Source organism: Curcuma longa, chromosome 1 (assembly GCF_044706935.1).
Source record: "Curcuma longa cultivar G26 ecotype Majalengka, Jawa Barat chromosome 1, ITB_CL_G26_1.1, whole genome shotgun sequence".
Lineage (NCBI taxonomy): Eukaryota > Viridiplantae > Streptophyta > Magnoliopsida > Zingiberales > Zingiberaceae > Curcuma > Curcuma longa.
This window is the reverse complement of record NC_133861.1, coordinates 23,532,625-23,556,929: the sequence shown is the minus strand read 5'-3', so window position 1 is coordinate 23,556,929 and position 24,305 is coordinate 23,532,625. Positions and strand designations below refer to the sequence as shown.

The 24,305-nt window shown below is 33.0% G+C and overlaps 1 long non-coding RNA gene and 1 pseudogene across 1 annotated transcript; one reads left to right on the top strand and one right to left on the bottom strand.

The window, feature by feature from the left end:
* Positions 1–24,305, bottom strand: part of LOC141835973 (importin beta-like SAD2) — a 28,628-nt pseudogene that overhangs the window by 3,914 nt on the left and 409 nt on the right.
* On the top strand, positions 2,735–4,876 carry LOC141835978 (uncharacterized). Its single transcript, XR_012602436.1, has 5 exons — positions 2,735–2,929; positions 3,002–3,116; positions 3,212–3,315; positions 3,605–3,667; positions 4,673–4,876. It is a non-coding gene; the product is annotated as an uncharacterized LOC141835978 (long non-coding RNA).

The window sequence follows — 24,305 nt, the reverse complement described above, 5'->3', positions numbered from 1 at the left end:
GTATTTTTATTATTATTAAGCTTAGCTTGGACTCAACACACTTAGAATATTTTTTGATTATGTCAAGAGGAAGAGAGTAATTCAAGGTTTCTTTGAGGGTTCAAAAATTTGGGTTTTCAATTTAGATTTTCAAACTTGGGTTTCAAAAGGTAAACTTGTTTTTCTTCAAGGTTTCTAAAACAACCTTGGGTTTCAAAACTTAACTTGTTTGGCTTCAAGCTGTCAATAATTTTTCAAAAACTTTCAAAGGTTTTTATCTGTTAATAAGAGGATTGAATTAGGGGGAGAACTAAAAGTTATTTAAGCATCAGCCACACTAATCTTTGTACATTTGTTTTTCAAACTGGTTTATGAAGTTCCTGGACTTATTGTTTTAAAGTTTAAATATGATTTTAACTTAACTTGAAATCTTAAATTGTCATAATCAAAAAGGGGGAAATTGTTGGTGCAGGGAGCACCAGCAGATCGAACCTGAGTTTTGAAATGGAACTAGGTTCAAGTTAAGTGTGTTATTGGACTTGAAGTCTTGGCAGAGTCAAGAGCTGATGGTTGAAGTGGGTGATTGGCATTTTGCATGTTATCTGGGACAAAAAGTTGATTTTTGTCACTGGAGTCGACCCAGTAAATTTGGAGAGTCGATCTTGACGACTGGAGTCGAAATAGTGGAGTTGACTCAGGCAGGATAACAAGTCGATACAATACTAATTTTTCCGCTTCTAAGCTCCGTTCTCGCGAAGTGCTTCTTCCTTGACATCAGTGACGTTCCAAATCATCCCGACTCGGTAAGTTTAGAAAAACCAAGGTTTAAAATATCATTCCATAGTCAGAATGGTACAATTGTATCACTACGTTGTGCCTGCACTCTACATGCTTTAGCATGCATTAAAGCGTGCCAAGATGAATTTAGATAAATTGTGCAGTTGAACTCCTTTATACTCTTCCAATAAGTTTATTTAGGTTTAAAAAATCCAATAGTAATTAGATAATCAATTGAATTAAAATTTTCTTATACTATATTGATACTCCACACACTTTAACATTGTTAAAGCATGCCAAAATAAATTGTTTTACTCATGTAATGCTCTGTCACTCAGATTGTCTGCTTTAAATAAGACTATTAATTAGATGGTTGAATTAAAAATAACTTTTTACTCATTTTTCTTTAATACATATCCAGATGAATACATATAAATTTTACTTGAATTTAGCCTGATGTGAGTCGAAGCAGGTTGAAGGTCAGAACAGAACGATTGATATTCACCGGCATGAGCAGCACAAAGGAATTATTCATGTCAATCAACATCAGGTTTCAGGTTTCAGTAATTTGACAAGATTATACATTTCATCTATGTGTTTGACACCACATGAGATTTCAAACGTGGTGCATTTCACATTACATGATTGATATTCACCGGCATGAGCAGCACAAATGAATTATTCATGTCAATCAACATCAGGTTTCTGGTTTCAGTAATTTGACAAGATTATACATTTCATCTATGTTGTTTGACACCACATGAGTTTTCAAACGTAGTATGTTGTATTTCACATTACACGGCCAAATATGCAAAGCCATCTATTGCTTTATTCTTCAATTAGCTCATCTAAACCAAACTACTTCACAATCTATAAACAAGTTAACATAGGAATAGACGAGATGTGAAGTAGATAATTCTGTAAACAACAAAAATCAATAAAAAGGAAAACATTCCTTAAAAAGAAAAGGAGGCGCAAGTGTAAAGGAAAAATCATGGTTTATTAAAGACAAGACACATTTGAAGGATGATTGGTGTAAGCTCTAGTTACAAAATATTTAAGGTCTGATGGGTTATCTTAAGTAAGAAGCTTCACATTCCCGTACCCATCAAGTTTAAAGATGTTTGCATAGATATTTGACATGATTTGAACTTAATATCTATGGTAGGTCTAAACAATTTATGGGTTTTTTTGAAATCCTAATTATAATTTAAATAATGTATCTAAGGTACAACAAATGTTGAATAAATTTGTGTGCTGGCTACATATGCATCTGCCATCCACATGCACTGAAAGAACTTTACAACATGTTCCATGCATACACTATAAAAGTAAGCAAAATATACATTTGCTAGAGATTAACTATAGCCTATTGTGTTGTGCTTCAATGGATACCAGAATGTAGACGAACATTCTTATGGTAACTAGAAAATAAACTATTTAACCTATAAACTCTACAAAGTTTTTCTAAATGAATGCAAATAAGCTTTTACACACTGCAATAAACTTTCACAGAAATTAAATTGGAAACGTGCATAGAAAGTTCTGAAAATCATGCATCTGTCTTTAGATAGTGGTGCTTTACTATATAAAGACTTGCACTCTTGTATTCATTACATGGGCAAAACTTACATGACCAACCAATAAATCAGCAAGTGTAAAATACCAAAAATTAAGGGTTTAATTATAAAATATAATTAAACTTAATAGTGGGTTTAAGGGAGTCTAATGAGGGATTTAATTAGTCTAAATCTAAAAGGTGAATGAGTTTAATTAAATCCTAACCTATTTTATAGGTTAATTAAGGTTAATAATTGTATTAATGGGTTTAATTAATCAAACCCTAAATCTTATAATGGATTAGGGTATTAAAGGGTTAATAGCTTGATGGATCCTAAACTTACAACCCGTTAAGAACCCGATTAAAGCCACGGCCGCCGAAACTTTTCTCCCCAATCGCGCGAGAAGAGCCTCTGTTCAGACCGCCGCTCCTATGTTCGCCTCGTCGCCGTCGACGCCCGTGGATTGAGCTCCAATAGCAGTGCCAAACCGAAGGAGGAGGCCGGCGATCAACTGCTAGAGTGGTTGGATATTGATTTCTGCCGGAGAAGGATTGGTTCGTCGCGTGTGGTGGCGGCTTGCGGCGGCGGATCGAAGTGAGAAAGGCCGAGAGGTAAGGGTAGTTTGAACTAGATTTGTGGTTTGGGCTTGGTGTGAGCTTAGATCTTGGGTTTTATGTCTTCAGATCTTGAATCGGGATTTCGATTTGGATTTGACCGGCTGTGAGACTGTGGTTGATTTCCGGCCGCAAGGAAGAATCGAATCAAAGGTGTTCTAGGGCAAAGGAACTAAATCTAGAGGTAAGTCTTCTTGATTTTGATCTGGAATCTCAAATTGAACTGGATCTTGATTAGCAAGCCGTTGATTGATGTTGGATGTGGTTACTGCTCTATAGGTAGATCGGGCTGAACCGAAGCTTGATTGGGGTTTGGTTTGTGGATTGCGGCAGATCTGATCAAACTGAACTTGCTGCTAGGGCACGGTTAGCTGGTCCTTGAGGTAAGCTTGTGAAAGATGGTTTGTGTAGTTGAGTTATTTGGTTGTGTGATGGAGTTTTGGTTTATGGTGGTGTTAGATCAGTTGGAATGAAGCTGTAAGATTTCAGTGATTGATTAGTGGATGGGTTCAGGATGGATTAGGAATTAATGGCCAAGATTTGATTTGATCATTAACGATTAAGATAGAAAGAATGTTGATAAGGGAGTTAGTTGGATTTTATTTTAGAATTTAATTGTTGTTTTGATACAATATCATTTTTATTAAATGATGAATTGTTGTGTAATTTCAGGACCTTGACTGATTTATGGTCCTGTATTTCTAGGGGTTCTATAGTCGACGATCATCTGATCAGGTGGGTACCCTGTACTTGATCAATACAGGATTTCGTTTCTAGTGCATGTGTTGTTGTTATTATTCTGTTATCCTGTTGCCACTCATACTGTTTGAGATAGCTGCCTAGTTGATACTTTTGATGGTCATTGCTTGATACTTGCTATTTGACCTTATGATGATTTGTTGATATCATTTTGATACTCTTGTTAGCTATATCATCTATCTTGTTGATACTCGTATGATTCGTTGTCTGATACATGTTATATGACCTTTGATGGATTAACTATTGTATTATTGACCTATGTCGATTCTTGTTGACTCCTGTTGAACATGCTAATTAACTTTAGTCATTACATGTTGGGATGATCATCATACATCTATAAATAGTTGTAGGTGTTGTTGTTGTTGGCTCTTGCCTGACACCGTGTTGTGATGACACGTGGGTAAGAGGTTGCACTACAGTTGAGTGCGATCAGGACTGACTATATTGTCCTCCTGCTACACTGTCACTCCCCACTTATTTTTAGTGGTCAGTTGTTGGAGTTTGTGCAGTATGTTTTGTCTGGCCCCTCAGTTCACTACCGATGGAGTGACTGGGGAGTATAGAGTGCGGACAGTGACTTATATTTGATTGCGATGGTTAATGCATATTACATGCATTTGTTGGTAGGATTATTACATAGTTTACTTTATTCATATGGTTGTGACTGTTGCACTTGGTTGCTATGATTGTTGCACTGCGTGACATTTCATACATGATTACATGCTATGATTCCTATACCTGTTGTACAGTATGTTCTTTTGTTGAATCAGTTGATATATCATGTTCGGTTACCTTGATACATGATACCATGTTGATACCTGCTACCATATATATGTTATTTTATTCTTCTATACATGGTTACTTTGACTTGTATATCATTGCTATACCTTCTGATTATCTTTATATGCACTACTTCATGTACCCACTGAATATCTAATGCTCACTACCCATACCCTAGGGTTACTTTGTTTTTCTCCCCAGGTAGCAGATAGGTTATTTGGAGCTTGGAGTTTCGGTCGACTGCTGTTATCTCACATCAGGAGTTTGTCGTTTGTCGTTTGTTGGTATGGTTATAGTAGTATTCCATTTTGGACTTGTAGTGTGGACATGGACTGTAGTTGTGTTGGATTTGTATTTGTGGGTATTCGTTTTGTCGAATGTTAATTCGGATTTACAATGTTTTCACTACGTGGACTTTTCTATATATTGTTGCAGATTTGACATTGCATGCATTAGTTAGTAACTGTGGCCGTGTAGGCCTTATCTTGCATTTATGTGTGTATCTGTGATGTTCATTGGACGTGTAGTCTTTATTCCAGCCGCATGTGGCTATGTATCTTTGTATATATTTAGGAAAGGTCATTGTTACAGGGGAAATGATGTCGAAATTTTTCGAACGGCCTCCCAGGACGTGACAGCAAGTATATTGGGGATAAGAAAATACCATCAATATTAAATTTCTTACCACTAGCATCAAAAGGCACTTTAAATAAGGCTTCTCTGCTCGATGTAATCGTTCAATGGTGATCCTTAAATAAGGTTCAACCCAGTGATCTACTTGTCCTTTACAATTCTGAAATACAACTTCAATTAGCTAGGAGCAGGCTCAATATCAGCGTGTTTGAGTCTGACATTATCTGCATTGAATCACCATGTTTCTTGCTATTAGCTTGTGAAAAAAATAATAGTCCTTAGTTTGCAACTATTTCTCCTAGCTGAATCAACCTAAAAAACATAGAATATTCAAAAATGTCTTTTCTTTAAGTCCTTCACTTACAGATGAAAGAATTTTCCACAAGCTTTACTGGTTGTCAGGGTCTTTGCATGTAAGGAATGTTGAAGATAGATGGCTAGAGAGGGGGGGAGTGAATAGTCTCTCTTTGCTAAATCGATTTTCTCCTACAAAATCTTAGTACACAGCGGAAAATAGAAGAAAATAACTAATAAAACAAAGACAATGCAAACACGAGGATATACGAGGTTCGGGGATAACTTGCCCCTACTCCTCGGCGTGTCCGTAAGGTGGACGATCCCTTGATCTTCGGTAGATCACACCCCGGATGAATCCGGCTAGATAATGTCTCCTTCTCGGTGGAGTGACCTCTCCACAGCCAATCTCAAGAATATATGTTAGGCACAGAGATTATAAGAAGATTGAGGCCAATAAAACAGTGAACTTACAGCACAGCCTCAACACATAAAACCTCAAAGCAGAAGCTTCCCGAGAGCAAGAGCACCAGCTCCTTGCACCACCTCAGGCAGAGAGCTTCAAAGAAGAGCAATGAACGCAAGCAAGCAGAGAACACAGCACAGCAAGCACACACACAGCCTTGCTTCTTTTCGTTTGTTGTTAGTTCTCTCTACTCCTTCATCTCCTTCTTTTAGTCCTCTCTGCTCGTTCAACGATCGCCTGAGTCCACTACACACGCCAGTCTGAGCCTGAGTCTCACTGCACACTGAGGTCTCTCCAGTTGCTGGAGCACGCTCCTCTCAGCACACTGATCTCCTTCTGAGCTCATCTCCCGCTGTCCATCTGAGCTCTCCAGCACCACACCACTGAGGTCTCTCCTCCAGTTGCTGGACCACGCTCCTCTCAGCACACTGATCATCCTCCTGTTGCAGCTCAGTCTCCCGCTGTCTTTTACCTGAAAACCAAAGGGCGACAAACTGCACCAACGGAATGCCAAGCCTTGACCCTTCCTAGTCTTCATTTGAATTCAAATCCCATCTGCAAACTCAGCAAGTGATTAGCAAAGCATATATCAGAGTATCAGAATCAGAAATGAGCAGGAATCAGAAATGAGCAGAAGCCCCTGAACACAATCAGAAAAAGACTTAATCGATCAGGCCATCGATTAAACGTCGCAATTCGTTTCTCTGTAAACCGTGTAATCGATCAAGCCCAATCAGTAATCGATTACCACATATCTTAATCGATCCGTTGATCGATTAAGATATGGTAATCGATCAGGTGATCGATTACCGATCGCTAACTCTGTTCCTCATTAAGCGTGTAATCGATCAACAGATCGATTACCATTGACCATAATCGATTAACCAATCGATTATGGTGTGTTCTGTGGGTTTTTCAAATTCTTACAGAATGCTCTGTAATCGATCATCAGGTCGACTAACCAACTAACCCTTGGTTAATCGATTCACCCATCGATTACACCAAAGTGAATTTGAATCCCATGCAATCTGATCACTTGGTTAACTTGGGTCTCACCCGAGCCAACCACATTGGATCATGTATTCAGAGAACAGACTCCCAAGCCTACTCTGACAATGATCCGGTCCGAAGACAGGCTACCAAGCCTTCTCCGACCATAGTTTGGTACAGAGAACGAGCTACCGAGCCCTCTCTGACCTAATCTGGAGAACGAGCTGTCGAGCCCTCTCTGACTCCATCCGGTCCAAAGAACGAGCTACCGAGCCCTCTCTGACCTAATCCGAAGAACGAGCTACCGAGCCCTCTCCGACTCCATCTGGTCCAGAGAACGAGCTACCGAGCCCTCTCTGACCTAGTCCGGAGAACGAGCTACCGAGCCCTCTCCAACTCCATCTGGTCCAAAGAACGAGCTATCAAGCCCTCTCTGACCTAGTCCGGAGAACGAGCTACCGAGCCCTCTCCGATCTCATCCGTCATTGGTCAATCTGAATATATTGAACTTAATTCTTGTCCAACTAAAATGAACTTAAATCTGTGTCAACATCAAAACAACAATCGGGACAAACTGCATCAACAAGGAAATGTGATGTACCCCTGAATATGAAATTGTCCAACGCAACAAGAATATCTTCAAGAAAATAGCACCAATAAGTTCCAATGCTAAATATCATGATGTGGGAAGAATAAAAGTATTTGCAATGAAAATATAAGCAATCATATCATGTAAAGATTAGAATATATGAGAATATTTTTTTTTAAATCATTAAAGGTAAAGGAAAGGAAACTAAGATAATAATTGACAACTATATCAGTTTCCTATAATGATTCATTACAGGAAAGAAAGAGTTCCCTTATGAAACAAGGTAGACGAGAATTTACATATTAACTTATGTTCAATAACTATAAACATCCGTGCAAATCCTGAACTAAAAGCATCTATTCTACTCATGTAGAAGCCAAAATCAATATAAGTATGGAACTCAAATATGTCAATTAAAATTTGGATTTAAGAGAAAAGGCATGGATCTACATGCTACATTCATGATGGATGTCTGGAAGACTATTAAAATTGTAGACATGCATGAATAATAAATGACATAGACAACAAAAAATAAAGTCAGGTGTGCATGCTAGATTAAACTTGGTGCTTAAATGCATAAGACTGCTTTAAAGAACAAGGCTGGCAAGTGACTTGATGAGAAACCAAAGACTTACTATCAAAGAACTCTATAGCTCAATCACTAAGAGCATCCACAATAAAAGGCCAAAGGCTCCACATCTCCAATGAAATTGTTGGTGAGCAAAATGTCAGATAGGAGACTATTTCCAGAACTTCTTCGAAGACATCTGCAAGAAACAAAGTATTGGCGCAACAAAGAAAGCAACAAAACCTCTAGCAGATCTTCAAGCTTGTCAAAATGAATAGTTTCTAAGATCAAAAGTTAAGAGAGTATTATCACATTGTAATCTGGTAATTAAAGAGAACTAAATTCTGTTTAGAAGTTTTTGGGTTTCTCTCCCTTCCACTATCCTGTTTTAGGGTTGCAGGAAAATTTAGAAATACACCTAAAATTTAAGACAATTCAAAATCCTCGTTGCCATACAATTTGGAGTATGCAACTTGGACAAATGTGAAATCATCGACGCACTCAAAACCTGTCTTCAAAAACTAAAACTGTTCAAATGCCAAGTTTATACAGAAAGCATTGCTCAGTTCAAGACTAAGTCTAAAATATATTAACAATGATTTTCAACACCTACCAATTCAAATGTGAGAACCAAATAGTATAATGGCAATAGATCTTCCTGAATAAGACCTAACTTGCTACTAGAAATGTTCAAATTCCAAAAATATCTCCTAAGATATCACTAATGAGGATAAGAGCCATGTTTATAGAATGTGGAGCACAACCTCTTCATAAGAACAAAAAAGAATTAACTATGTGCCTTGGAGCACAACTATGTCCTTGCCTAAACTTCAAGATTAAGTAGGTTTATTTCTTGAACTAATGCTACAACTACAGTGATAAGTTGCATGTCAGTATTTGATTACCGCACATAATGGTTAGAAATGTATGGATCCACAATAGTTCTGGAGTTTTAACATTTAGCACTGTAAGCTGATGAGAAATTTCAAATGAGAAATAAGTTGTAATTTGTATTATATGAACTAAAATCGTCTTACATAAGCCCTACAGGGCATGTTATGCTCGCCATTGCATAGATGATGTTTTCACATCTATAATTCTCTATAGCTCTATCTCTTCTCTCTCACACACACACAAAAACACACATTCCACCAACATTTAGTCTGTCAATCACAATCACATGTTTAACGGATACTAACTAGCATGTACAGTAAAAGAAAATACCTTGGCCATCTGTAGTCAACATTTTCTGCAGTATAGGCAATACAACAGGCTCAATTTGAACAAAGAGATGGGGAAGCCTGTTAACAGATTCAAAAATTGTGCTTATGGCACGTAAGCAGCACCTGAGTCATCACCATCATCATCTGATTCAGATGAGTTAAGGCACCTCCAGAATGCAGAAGCCTACAGAGAAAAGATGTGACATAAAACATGTAGGAAGATATTGTTGTTGATTGCAATCAGATTACCAAATTCTGACATAACCCAATAGCATAGGGTGCCATCTCTTCACCAAATCTGTCAACGATGGTCTCAAGAGTTAAAACAAGGTCCGCATTTGCAACTTCATTCATAAGTTTAAAGAACTCTGCAGAGACAAAATTGCTTTAGTGGTAGTAAATATCATACAGACTAGAGTATAATATTACAGTGATGAACAATATATATAGAGACAGGTAAAGGGTAATACAGATGGGATGAATAATCCAAAATAATTTTTCTATATATATAGACACACACATACACAAGTAGATGGAACTTAGGGGTAATGATCCAAAACAGTTTGTCCATTGACTTTCATAACAAGAATCATATATGGGATAAAATAGCAGGAACATACCATCCAGTAATTGAGGGAGAATCGAACGTATCTCATCAAGATCTGTAGGAAAAACGATACAATCAGACAACTAGCTTTCCTTACAGACACAAACACTAAGGCCCTGTTTACTGGAGGAAGACTGAAAAACTAGGAAGATAGAAAATAGAGTATAAACAGAGAAATGGAGAAGAAGAAAAAAAATCCCTAATCTTGTTCACATGGGAAGATAGCAAGATGGGAAAAGTTCTATACATAATTTTTCCAAACATATCTTTTTTCCCCAATTTCCAGCTTCCTCCCTCTGTTCCTTACTAGAATCCCTGATATGCCAAACATTAAAGTCTCTCGCAGTCTGGTGCCTTGCCACACCTCCTCAAGGCTTGCTCAAAACTCGGCTTGCCACCACCTAGAATCAATCGCCATATGCCGCTCACAATATATCTATTGGTTTGCACTATAAGAGCTCATAGAACAGTAACTACCTTTGGCTCACAGGTGACCTCTCCATGCTCAAGGAAGCTTGCAGATGACTAGCAAGTATTCCATCAAGCAACAGCTTGGCTTTCGCAAGAGGATGCTCCTTGCGACTCCTTACGACCTCAACAGCTCAGGGAAATCATTTCATACAACATCCTCTGGTTCACACGATGTTACCAGCAACAAGATGAACCAATGGAAATAGATGTGCAGGAATATGAATACCAAAGTAGGATGGCTGGATCTGCTTTCTCTGTAGTTTTAGGGGGCAAAAATACAAGTTGACCTCTTCACTTTTTTATCCTACGTCATCAATTTTCTCTCCAAGTAAACAAAATTTAACCTATCATCTCTAAACATCTTCTAAACTTACCCTCTTCCTAGATTTCTCTCCAAGTAAATAGGGCCTTAATGTTGACTAAACTTCATATTTAAGAAACTAACCTACACATGCCTCAACAAAAGCACGCAAAGCAAAGACTGAATCAACACGAACAGGAAGCTCTGGATCTTTAAAGCCAGCGATAACACAATGAAATACTCTGCGGAAATTGTTCTGATCTGAGAAGAAGATATTGGCATATTGCCCTGCGATAGACCATAATTTAGAACATCGAACTAACCAATTAACTAAATGGAAGAATTTAGTCACAAGAACAGGAATATTAATGGCAGCTTGGTAGAGATTAGAAAGAAGATACTGTGAAATCTCTGATAACTTGGATTTATTTAACCCAAACCAAGCATTAATGTATCCAAGAAACAATACGTGATACACTAGAATGCTTAAAGAAGGTATAAAAATAATAATCTGTCACCTGAACCAGCATATCATAAATCCAGAACAAGCATTATATAAAGGGAAGAAATCTAGCAAAAAGAAGCGGAATAAGCTGCAACAGAAAGAAGCTTTATGGTTCAAGCATCAAATGAATCCTAGGGACGATGCATTATGAACTACTACACAGTGAAAAGATGAAATAAACTACACCATTCCATCGAAGTAATATACAACCAAAGTGGAAAATTTCTAAAGATTTGATTATGTTAGCCACGAAATTTTAGAAAAACAACCTTTGCTTGTAGATGACCAATAGGACTTTGTGAATTCTGGGAGAACGTGTTGCATTAACATATGCTCTAATTCTGACTTGTAAGGCTCTGTTTTCTTAAGCTTATCACACAATGCTCCAATTGCTAGAAGAGCACCATCTTTTTGACGAAAGGGTTTAAATTCCACAGATGCTTCATCATATCTGGTCATAATCATGTACAAATGAATATTTCCTTGCAATAAAACTTAAATTAAATAAAAGGTCTATAACAAAATGTACCTCCTGAAAACATCCACAATGAATTGAATGAACTTCTGAAAGTTTGCCTTCCCACGCTTTCTCATTAATTCACTGACAAAGTCCATGGCTGCAGTTCGTGGGCTGTACAAATCTTCTATTATATCTGTACAACAGAAAAAAGTATTTTCACAATCTTATCTCATGATATGAAAGTTTAGAATGAGGTTCTTTTGATACCTCATTTATTAGGACAGTCTAAAAACTAACCATATCCCTTCCTGACATATTCATGTGGATCTTCAATCCACAATTTCTGATCATTGTCATTGAAACACATGAGTGGAAAAACTATCTCAAAGAGAACAATGTCGAGCTGGGGTTGCAGCACCTGGTACATACTATTCTTTGGAATACTGCACAAAACATAGGAAAAAAGGAAATCAATGCTAATTGACATCATGGATTGGTGAACTTTTATCAGATGACTAAGAGGAGATTAAAAATTGTTTAAATATAGACAACAAAAAAAGAATTGCAAAAATTATACTTAGCAGAAGCAGCAAGAGAATAATAATTTTCAACTTAACATTAGTGGAAATGGGATGCAAGTCATAACTTGAATATTGGAGGAGAGAATGTTGTCCTATTACCGAAACAAATTTGAATTCTTGATCTAAGTGAAAAAAAGGACAGAATTAAAGGAATACAAGCAACAAATTCTAGTAATCATACTAGTTAACCATTGATTTAAATTTTTTCAACCACCAAAAAAAATACATAAGAACCTAGTATTTATTTTTCACTACTAGTTTCTAGCAGTGTTTCAAATGAATTTATTTTCTTTGGTAGAAGTACCAACTCTGAAAACCACAAGAGCATAGAATACAAGTCAAACTTCAGTTTAGCATTCCTCTCAATTGGATTATGGAATTTAAGTTGTATGGTTGAAATTGTGGTAATGAAACATAGTGTGATGTTTAGTTTGTTGTTTGATGTTTGCGATGGATAATGGTATAAACCTGTTCTTGATTTGATTTTGTTCTTGGATTGAAATGGATGGAAGCAAAGCATGTTTGATGGTTGAATATGCTTGTAATTGAACCATGTGAATTGTTGGTTGATTGATAGGAAATGGAATGTGTTTGTGATTTAGAAAGTGAATTGAGCCTCTTGCATTGTATGGTGAATAATTGTTAATATATGGCCCGGTTCATGTTAATGGGTTGAAAATCAACTGATATTGTATTTGTTACAGTTGTTGATAAAGAACATGTTCATGCTTATTGAAATTGATAGGAAGGAAATTAAATTGTAGCAATTACATATAGATTTAGTTGTATATGGTTAGTGGAATAGATTGTAAATTTGTGAAATTATTGTACTTTAATGTAATTGTGTTAATTATGGATGATATTGTAAAATGGGTTATTGTTTTACTAAATTTGTGATTAGGATGTATGATAGATCTTAATGTATGAATTATGTATAATTAATATTCATTTGTAAAGTGTAGGATTTAATTGTTAATAAATGAATTTTGTGAATACTTAGGAGGATGTTTGTTGAATAAGATCAACAATAAAAATCTCACGCCATGTTGTCTAGAACAACTCCCTATCATTGATTTCACGAGAAAGACGATCCAAACCTCTACTATGATACTTGAGTGACAATTAGAAGTTGTGGTTAAATTATAAATTGTAATTTTGATAGGTGTGCATGACAAATAAAACAAATAAAAACATACAACAAAATAATACACTCATCATATAGCACATGAAACATATTGAAAGCATGCTAAGATTTTGAAACTCTATTTCATTATGATAAGGATGAGGAGATTCTTCCTTTTTCCATGCTGAATTTACTTAGATGCATGCAAAAAAACAGAACTCTTAATTAGAAATGCTATGAATAAGAGAGAAAAGATGAAATAAAAGATAATGGAGGAGCATAGAGGCCCAACAATACATCTGAAAAAGAGTATTAAAACCATAAAACAGTTGCAAGATGCTATTGCAGCCCCAAAAAATGAATTGAAGAAAAATAATGAGACTTAGGAAATCGTCTGATTCAGGCACAAGATATGTCTAAAAGTACATAAGAAACTCTATTTTGAGGAATAACAACCTGCTGCCAAGATATTGAAGTAAAAGATTAATAACTCTATCTGGTAAATATCCTCCTATACGAACAGCATTAAGCATCTGTAGATAACATCCCAAAATTCTTCCAGCATAGTTCTTTTGAAACGTCTGTGCAAATGCTTTGCTTTCTAGCCTCTGAAGCTTCACATCCCCAAACCTGGAAGTTCTTAGCACATGTTAATTGAGAACAAGAAATTTTTTCCACAAATCTAAGAAACCAACCGAGTGTATAAACGATTTAGTATATGAATTGTCCACTTTTTGACTTTCCACCATCCCCAAGATTTTCTGACTTCTGGATCCGTCGGTTGGCCTTCCAAAGGAACAGATCTTTCCAAAATGTTCAAGAATAGAACCATCCATGATCCAAACACACTGGGATCAAACAGTTGCCTTGGGATTTCAAGCTGAAAGCATTCCATGCCAACAGAGAAAATGAAATTACTTTTCAGACACGCAATAGAAACTAAAATATAAATATTTGGCCTTACATATATGGATGACCAGAATATTTTGCATATGAGCTTGATTAAATCTGCTACTTCAATTGTAGGGTTAACAACTTGAACAAGTTTGCTAAATACATTTAGTAAGAGAGGAAATGTCTCTTCTATTATGAGATAAAGTGGTGTCCTCTCTTCGTCTGATTTGAACCTAGAAAGGAAGCAAAAATGGTAAAAGTTAACAAGTGATTGAAGATGCAGATGCACCAGAAAAATTATCATAAAACTAGCCGAAAGCAAAATTTTCAAACAGCATAATTTGTTTTTAGTTAAATTAGAAGTAATTTTAAAATATTTGAATATGTATTAGATAATATTATATAATTGAGTGGTGGGAAATTAATGATTTGAATAATCAAAACTACGAATATTTCTCAATTTTAAATACTTATTTAATTAACAATCATAAATGATATTTTAGTAAAGGAATTAAATGATTATTTATCTATATTATATATTAATTAAACTTTGAGTAAATTGAAAAATTGATGTTAAAGTAAATTCAATAAAAGAAATTGTAAAGATGAGTGAAAGATCAAGCAACAAAGTATAACGATCTGTAAGAGTGGATGCATTATGCATTCAGTTTCAGCAACATGAGCCATGACAACATGATATGGATGCTTCAAACATTATTTCCATACATAGATAAATTATACTGTATATTTCATGAATTAATTTCATGTGCCATATTTAAATTGCACAATTGTTAAAGTTTGATTAGCTTGTAAATAAACAATATATATATATATCACCCTATTATATAAATAATTTTCACTTTATTTTTTTTGGTATACTTGTTAAAAATATTTGAACATGTACATATTTAATTGGTAGGTGTCTTTGGACCTAATTGTTTTAATAATGTATTTAAAATGCTTAAATGGCAACAACGACAGAGGTGATTATTTAAAGTGTGCTATAAGCAATGGATAGGTAGTTCATTACAATAAAGGCATAGGTGGCAACATCAGAGTAGACTCGACTACAGTTTAGAATCGCCGGTTCGACAGTTTCAAGAATATCAACCCTTAACCTTAACATTCCAAGATGGTTCCAATTCACGGTTCAAAACTACCTGTTACGGTTCGGTTCATGGTTCGCGACAGTTCAAGATTATTATTATTTTATTTTATTTAAATTAAAATTTTATTTAAAAAATTGCACTTATTTAAATTGTCTACATATCTTTGGATAAGAAAATTAAAGTCATGTAGTTCATTAGTTATTTCGATACTAAAATCTTTATTTCGTCCTTTGAAAGTTACATTTCTTTTATTCTTTTTATAACTTTTGCTCAAATAAAGCTTTCAAAAAATCGAAAGTCAAAGTCGATCGAGAAGAATATTATATTAAATCCTAAATTATTTTTATTTTTTGATACTAATAATTTTTTTATATAAACATTAATATTATTATATTTTATTATGACGAGACATATATCATATAAATTATATCTTTTAATTAATTTTATATGTTCCATGATAGTCTTCACTATATATATAATTTTATTATTGAATAAATTATATTCCTTGGTAAATTTATTATTGGATATATCATACAAGTCAAATAATTTTATAAACCCAATATTGAATGAATAAAATGATAAAACCAATGAGCAATTAAGAGAGTTAAATGAGATTAATAAAATTAGCTTTAATAGAAAGGTAGAATAGTCTCCCATTAGAGAATTCACGACAAATAGGATAAAAAATTAACTTTAATAGAATGGTAGAATAGGTTAATTCATATTCAACCACACCGTTAATATCACTAAAATATTATAAATATTATCAAATAAAAAACTATAATTAAAAAAATCTAAAAAATATATAATGAACCGCTGGTTCGCCGATTGCCCCACCCTTAATTGATCGATCTCTAGATGGGACAGTTATAGGTCGGACCATTGAACTAAGTCAATAGGTAACCAACTCGTTGACCCGATTACGGATTCAGGCCGGATCCAGTGTGGACCCGGCCCGAGGTCGGGTCTACATTAAAGAAAGGTGACCATTAGTCTACATTAAAGAAAGATGACCATTAAGCTGAGCTTAAGTATCATAATAGTTTTCACAATTGATAAATAAGTATATACTATTTTATAATTAATTATAATAAAGTCTTAATGTCCTTATTTTTTTTCGTATATAATCATGTGTTTAAATAGTTAGGCAGCAACAATAAGACTGGTGGTTGTTACAAGTGTGTTGCTTAATAGGTAGTTAGGTACTAATTACAGATGTTTAACTACACATAAATTTTGATTTCTCAAATGCTTCGTGCACCGGACTAAAGAAAGAAATGGTTCCAAAAACAACTGCATCAGTGCCAAAGAGAAAATATAATCTCAGCATAAGCATAGACAGAATAAAATAAAGTATTTTCTTCAAAGCAAAAAAAATTGTATTTCTTTTAAATATCTGTAAAGTCACCAAGGAAATATGCAGCATACTCACTCATATTTTCTAGCAAGAAACCGTAGGACATATAATGCTCCAAGTATTTGTTGATCTTGCAACAACAAATTGCATTTTACCCAGTGGAGAAGAGTTGGCCACTTTTCTGGATAATCAGCTATGATAACTGTTTTGATGCATTCTCCAAGTTGAGCTCTATTTATTTCAACAAAATATTAGAGGAACCAACAATATAGTGCAAGACCCATCATAAGTTGCAGTACTAGGCATTTGATGCCCAAAGCTAAAGATACATGTCTTGAAGGCACTTACTAAAGATTTAAGTGCTTGTGCGTGTACTAAAAATGTTCATAAATTAAATCTGCACCAGAAATTGACTGCACAAGTAGCTTATGATTTATCTAATTTCAAGAAGTAATGGTATCCCCTTGTACTTTGAAAGACAAACTATAAGAAATGGATGAGGAAACATGTTTCTAAAAAAAGAACAAATGAGTTACAAATTCTGACAGTCATATAGCTAAATAGAACATATAAATACAAGTACAGTAACTTTAGTTCATTGCATCAACAAACATGACATCTATATCTTATGAATTGACATAACCCAACATTTTATCTTGAACTCAGCTACGAAAATAAATTTTCACTAATCAAAATCATATGAGGGTATGACAAAACCCACATAATTGCTCTTATTTAATTTGAAATGTCACCAAGGTTATTGTAGATGATGTTTGTCAATAAAACAGAATTAAGTAGATTAAAAGTGCAAATAGGAAAAACATCACAAAGTTTGACACAACTCAGCTAAAAATTTAATCTCAACTTAAACCCCATGTACATATGTGAAAACTGTCTGCAGTCAAAAGAAAATTCAAAGATAATTTAATTTGCATTGATACATATGGTGTCAATAAGCAAGCAAGATAGCAGGAGCAAGTCAAAATATATAAGGTCCTCACAGGTGGAAATCTATATTACATAATCTACTAATGTACCTCAGCAGTGGCGGAATCCGGACAATAAAACCAAGAATATTCTCACGAACCATGTTCTTGTCACTCTCTGATACTTTATGAGGTTCACCTAAACCAAACTAACAGCTGTCATTTTATTGTTCTAAAATGATGAAACAAGTCAGAAGACATAAGTCATGTTACTCCTACCAGGCTCATGAGGTGACCAGTACTTCGCCACAGTTTTTGAAATGAATGCTGGCAACTTGTCGTACACCCATATCACAGGTACCATCTACTATAATCTGCAACAGCCTTACTAGATGTTGTGGTGTGTGCTGGAACTGCATAAGACAAGGACTCACATAGTCAAAAAGATGCAAGATTTCACAAAAATAGTTCCTAATACATTTTCACAGATACAATATCAAACATTTAAATCCAATATAATGAAAAAGGTTGAGAAGAAAATAAACTGTGACTGTGTCAGTATGAGCTTAAATTAGCTTCTGATTAAAAAAGCAAATACAATGTGTGAAATATACTCAAATATAGAATTGCTGGCTTTTACTAAAAGAGACTAACAACTAGACTAAACTCTCACTAAAATATCAAGAAATTGTAATTAACTAATTTGACATAACACAAAATCTAAGAGCCATAGATTGTTATGCACTAGAAGAAATCAGAGAAGATATTAGGTGTACATGAGCCACAGCCCAACTGAAAAGAGATATAAACAGATAATTCAAACCCTGGCACAGCATCGACAGTTCACCAACTAATGTCTAAGAGGGAATTCATACAAATGCCTAATGCAAATGTTGTACTAATGCAAATGTTGTAGGCTGATGATGAAGAAAACAAGCATGCAATCGTTGACAACAAAAACCATTTTAAAACATGATTATTATTTCCATCATTGTACAGAACAGTATTAATATGAAATTTGAGTACTATCCAACCATATCTTTTTCCAGTTATAGCCACCTTGTATGATAACTTGGTCCTGGAAAGCAGGGATATATCTTGTAAATGAAGTCAAATACTCAACTGGGTTTGCATGACAGGAATAAATATATACAATGTGGACTAACCTTATTTTTCCACTACTTTAAACACAACCTATTAGTGTCCTTTAGGTGCATCTAGTAGCAACATAAATAAAATTGCAAATGAGTCATCAAATTCCCTTCAGGATTCAGATAACTTTAAAATGTGTTGTAATTTAGATGCCAGGATGGATTAAGAAAATTCCTATTTCGTATAGAGAATATATCCAACAAGAGTTGCATTATCCACAACATAAACTAGACAAAGATGAAAGTGAAAAATAGTAAGACACATGACAAATATTTGGAGTTGTCCACTGTCAAAAGATGTCTGCCACTATAACATAGTTTATCTCATCTTATCATCTACCAACTACATCTAACAGCTCACATGAATTAATACTTTACATTTAAAATCTCAAAATATTCTGTGCATCCATAAAAACATTGGATAGAACATGATAATGCATAAGAAAACCAAAATATACTTAAGTGTATAATATTGTCGACACCAAGCTTTGAAGTTCCAGGGGTCAGTGCCAATTGATGCAGACACATGGATATGCACGTATCAGGCATGCCAACCTAGGAAAGGAATCTCAAGGGTATGGAGAAGAAACTGGAGAAAAGACTGCTCGAAATGTGTATTGCATTATCCCCTGTTGTAGTTTCTATGTGCAAGAGTAAAAGGAGAAATTTCGACCATGCTGATTGGTAAGTCATGGTACTTTAATCTTTGGTCAATACATATTATCAAGCATCAAGATAGAAACTAAAGCTTATACTTGAGGTAATAGAATAATAACTTCATTCTTGTGCAGCTTAGTACCATGAGCAAGAACAGATAAATGTGGCCAAAAGAGGGGAAGAGAAGATAATGAGAGGAAATTGTTTGAGACTAAAAGTCACTTGATTCATATTGATGAAAACATTGCATTTTTATATCTAATTCTAGTAACTTGATTTCCAAGTCTACATGACTTGTGAAGTAAACCAATCTAATAAATCAAGATCCCTTATAAATATTTCTAATACCTTGAGCTGTGATGATTATCTTTATATTAAAAATAAGTACAATTGTATTAAGAATGTAATAACACTATATAATTATTTGTTCTCCATTACTAGGGGTGAGCAACAATTCGGTTAAACCGAATAAACCGACCGAACCGACCGAATTAAAAAATTCGGTTCGGTTATTTCGGAAATTCGGTTATTTTTTCTATAAAAATCGGTTAATTCAGTTCGGTTTCGGTTTTAAAGTTTCCTATTCGGTTAAACCGAATAAACCGAATTATTCAAATTTTAAAAAATAATTTATAAATTTTAAATAACTAAATTTATAAATCCCTAATTAATTAATAAAATTTTTATAATATTTAAAAAATTCGGTTAATTCGGTTAAAAACCGAATTAACCGATAAAATATCGGTTCGATTTATTCGGTTTTTATTGAAAAATTCGGTCGGTTCGGTTGGTTTGAAAAAAATCGGTTTATTCGGTTTTCGGTTTATTCGGTTCGGTTCGGTTCGGTTTTAACCGAATGCTCAGCCCTGTCCATTACTGCCAACGTGGAGCCTTATTAATGTGGAAAATAAGCATATAGGATTTCCTAGTCAAGTCTCACCCTCTAGTTGAATACACAAACATAAAAGCAAAAGAGAGGACAAGTTCCACATGTATGTTAACATTCATGACAGATGATGTAAAAAATAAACCATTTCCCCAATCTGATATACAATCAATATCGCTTCACCTCCAGAAAACTAAAACAGTATCAAGGAACTAGGCTTCCGAGGTATGCACACCTTGCATCAGCGTGAATGATAATAATATCAACGTACTTTTGATAGGCAAAAATAAAAAGTAAAAAAGAAAATTCAAAATCACATTATTTTACTTAAAATAAAATCATTAATTTTAGCTTAAACCTATTTACTATCCATTGACATTTTAGCATGCAGTAAATGTTGAACTAGCTCTCTGCAGTCTCTGGCATATTAGGCATATGGAAACTATTGAATATAGATCGCACAAGCTGATAGAAGAAAAGACATCTTGAGGACAGGATTACACCACCACACATGACCATAATTCAAGGGGGCAGGTCCATTTCTGAATTAGATTTATCTTGCATGATTAATCTAAATAACATCAGCAAAGCCCAAGGACAAAACTAGATCAAATTTTAATAACACAAATGCAGGGGCAGCTCAAGCCTCCTGGAGGCCCTAGGCGAAATTTTTTTTAAATGATTGTTATTATTTTAAAAAAATTTCTCTCACCCTTTTTTATTCGGACTTGAGACCGACAATGGTGGGTTTAAAATTTTTTTAAAATATTAATTTTAAAAATAAATTTTTTAGCTTTTTGAGATGCAAAATTATTAATTAAATTTTCATATTCAAGTTTTAATAATAAATTTTTTTCAATTGATAACATTGCTAAATTATTTAATCTTTCTTGAGACATAGTTGAACATAAATAAGACTTTATTAATTTTAATTTTGAAAAACTTCTTTCTGCTGAAGCTACACTAACAGGTATAGTCAGTAATATTCTATAAGCTATCCATGCATTAGGAAAAGAATTTAATTTTTTTATAAGATTTAATACTTCAAGTGTTGTTTTTAATTGTGGATTTATTATTTCTTTTAAAACTTTCAATTCTAAAAATAAATCTAAACCATCAATATCTTGTGACATATCATGTGTTAAAAAATTTTCAATATTCAAACATTTTTCTTTTAAAAATCATTATCAAGAAATTTTAACTTCTCTACCTTATATAAAAAATTAAAATTATCTTCGTATATTTTAAATTATTCAAACCTACTTTGAAGTGAAGAAATAGCATGACCAATAATATAATTAAAGTAATTGATTTTAAAATATTCTTCTCATAAAATCATTTATTTTTTCTAATTACACGTTTTCACGAAATTTTGGTTCTATATTCATTTCATTTGCAATTTCTTTAGTAGAAATCATAGTAGATATAAATCTATTTTCTCTATACTCATTCAAAAAAGAAATAAGACCTTTTAATTGATCTAATGCAATAACAATGTACATATCTTTATATTGTAAAAATTTACTAACAGTATTAACTATGAATAATATATCATACCAAATATCCATACCTAATAAAAATTCAAAAATTTTCAATCTCATATGTTGCTAAAGAAATTGCTTCACTTTTGGTTTTAGGATCATCACTAGTCTCTACAAGTTGTATAAAGCTTCTCTTATTTGTGAAGCTTTATATTTTATAGCTTTAACACTTTCAAGACGACTTTCCTAACGTGTTTGTGATAATGGTTTTAGAGTTAATTTAGAAACATGATCTTGTAAGATTTTTCATCTTTTCGTAGAAGAGGAAAATAATGAGTAAATACGTTGTATAACACCAAAAAATGTTATAGCATTAGGATAAGAATTAGTCATATCACATAGTACTAAATTAAGACTATGACAACCACATGGTGTATAAAAAGATCTAGAATTTATATCTAGCAATCTTTTTTGTACACCTTGTTGTTTACCCTTCATATTAAATCCATTATCATATTCTTGTTCTCTTATGTCATTATATCAAGTTTAATTTTTTTAATATAGTGATAAGTGTGTCAAAAAGTCCTTTTCCTGATGTATCATCTACTTTTAAAAATTCTATAAAATATTCTTCTATTTTGATTGGACTTGTTGAAATATCTACACATCATAATATAAGAGACATTTGTTCTTGATTACTTATATCTGGAGTACAGTCAAGTATAATAGAAAAATATTTTGCTTCCTTTATTTTTTTAATTATAATATTTTTTATTTCTATTTTTAATATATTTATTAACTAGTTTTGTATAGTATGACCAAGATAATGATTATAAATTTTACCATTTTGAATACGTTTGAGGTGTTCTTGCATTACAGGATCAAATTCTGCAATCATTTCAATTAAACTTAAAAAATTTCCATTGTTATCTTGAAAAATCTTCTCATTTGCACCACGAAATGCTAAATTATTTTTTGCGAAATTTTTAATTACAGTAATAATTCTTATTAATACATTTTTCTAATGTTATTTTTCTTTGTCTATCTTTTCTTGTAAATTTTGATCGATGATTTTATTTTTAAGTAATCTCATTTCAATATCAAACCAAGTATTCATATTTATAATAAGTTCACTGCTTGTTTCATGATTTTTAATCTTGACATTAAGATTTTTCCAATCTCGACATCTTTTATTTGCTAATTGAATTATAATTATTTTTTGACTAAATAATTTACAACAAAAATAAAATTCTTTATCTAATTTTTTTGAATATATTAACCATCTTCTGTCATTTTTTTTCTCATTTGGTAATTTTCGGATATAATGAATTGTAGAAAAATGTCTACAATTTTCATCATTTGGAAAATATTTATAGATTTCTCTAATTGGACCTTTTTCAACTAATAAATCTATTAAATTTGTATTTATATTTTGCCATTATGTTGGATGATATATTTTGAATAATAATTTCATCAGTATTATTAAAATATTTATTTTTGAGATCTATTGATTTTTTTTTCTGAATTAGTATTATATTCTTCGTTTAAATTAAGACAAACTTCTTTTTGTCATATAATATTGACTTTTAATTCAATTGATTTTTCATTTAAATTTTCAATTATATTATTTTCTGAGTTTTGATTTTTAATATTAATAACAAATTTATCAAGTGCACCTTTTTGAGATTGATTAAATTCTTCTATTTTTCTTTTTTTCATGCGTTCTGTATATTCAGAATTATGTATTTTATGAGACATATTTATATTCAAATAATAATAATAAAATATAAGTCATGGAAATAAAAATATTTTAAAATTAAATAATAATAAAATCTAATTTATGTCCTATAATTTTAATCTAATGATATTTCAAAATTCGACAAATGACCTGCAAAATTTGAAACTAGAATTATTATATTGATGAAAATTCATCGTAATTAAAAAATGAAAGTAATTTAGTAAATAAAGATGAAATATTCAAAAAAAAATCTAAAATTGAGAATAAAGATGAAATATTCAGAATAAAAATGAAATATGAAGATAAATCACAAGTGATATAACAAGTCTAAAATTTTTAATTTTTTCTAATGTGAACTGTCAAGATTACAAGTTTACAACAGGAATCATTGATAAGAAAATAAGAAATTAACAGAAACATAAAAAGAAAAACTTGATAGGGAAATGAGGAAGGCGATACCTTTAGGTCTTAAGATTACCGAAAAATCTATAACAAAAGATCTTAATTTTAATCGTTCCTCTCCCTGCACCTCTTGTGATGACCTCGAAAATGTCTTAAGTAGGGTCGGCTCTAGGGCCCCAATTTTATTGGGACCCAATTTTTTAATATATCAATTATATATATATTTATATTTATATATATTTTGAGAGAATAAAAATTATTAAAATATTAGATTTTGTAGAGATTTGACATGGTCATTGGATTTCGTAAAAATTTTGGCATGATTCGAATATATTTAATATTTCTCAATTCTCAAAACTCTAATTTATTAGTTTTTTTATATTCCTCTGCTTTCTTCCTTATTAACCTAATAATCTATTTTG